We start from the raw sequence: 1,261 nt of genomic DNA, 5'->3' as shown, positions 1-1,261 counted from the left end.
GCAAAAGCATAGAGAAAGGGAAAGAAAGAAATGAAATGGTGTGAAAATAGTGTCAGAAAGACAAGATGCTCAAGGGGAGTGGGGTGAAATAAGACTGAAGAGGACCGTGCATCTAGAAATCTGGAGGGTATTTATCCTTGGATCCCAGATTTAGAGCTAGAAGGGACCTTAGTGATGATTAACTGAATGTTAACATTTTAGAGGTGGAAAATCAGTGCCAGCCTAAAAAGTTTGGACTTTATTTGGTCATGAAGGACTATTAGATTAGGAAAATTAGTAGTATTGTGAATGATGGTTTGAAGGTGAAAAAGGAGGTATAGTGAAGATTAAGACACTAGTTGGATAACAATATTTCAGTCAAGAAGTAACAAGGGCCTGGATTAGTGGAATGGTGGCAATGGGAATGGTAAATGAGTAATAGTGGGGAGAGATATACAAGAGGAGGAATCATCAGAATTTCTTTTGCAGCATGATAAATTATTGCTACTGAGGATGAGTCTCTGTCTTCTTTTAAGATGTAGCTTAAGTCCCATCATCTGCATGAAGCCTTCTCTGAAGCTTTCTCTGGCTCTCCAACTATTAATATTCTTCCTTCCAACTCCCTTTTATTTACCTACTTTGTATACATTTGTATTTATTCACTTTATATTAAACCTCTCTCTCTCTCTCTCTATATATATATATATATACATATGTACATATATATATTTGTATATACTTACATATGCATACATATACACATAGTTATACTTATATAGATCTTATTTAGATAAGTACGTATATAAGAATTTATACAAATTCATTTATGTGCATATATATGCACTCATTATTTTATTTGTATCCCTAGTAGCTAAAACAGTATCTGGTACTTAGTGCTTTATAAATGATTACTTATTAATCAAGTGATTTAGGCCTAAAAGGAGACTGAGAAGTCAAAAATAATTGTATTCACAGAAATAGGAAAGCTATGATGAAATGTTTCTTTTTTTTTCAAGGTTTGGGTGAGTCTGGTGAATATATTTTGAGGCCCAATAAAATATGGAATCTCCCTGATTCTGCTACTTCAAAGCTCTGTGATTCTGGGCCAAATGGTTCTTTCCGCTATGGGCTTCAGTTTCCTCTTTAGTATTTTGATTTACTGATCTCTGATGTCTCTTCCTATAACCGAATTTATGAGCTTCCTCCTTGGCCTCCTGCTCTTCTGAAAATCTCCAGGCAGAAGGGAACTAAGGAAGGTTTTTATCTCCCTAGGAATCTCTAA

This window comes from Trichosurus vulpecula, chromosome 3 (genome assembly GCF_011100635.1).
Source record: "Trichosurus vulpecula isolate mTriVul1 chromosome 3, mTriVul1.pri, whole genome shotgun sequence".
In the NCBI taxonomy this organism is placed as follows: Eukaryota; Metazoa; Chordata; class Mammalia; order Diprotodontia; family Phalangeridae; genus Trichosurus; species Trichosurus vulpecula.
Note: the sequence above shows the minus strand (reverse complement) of the source record.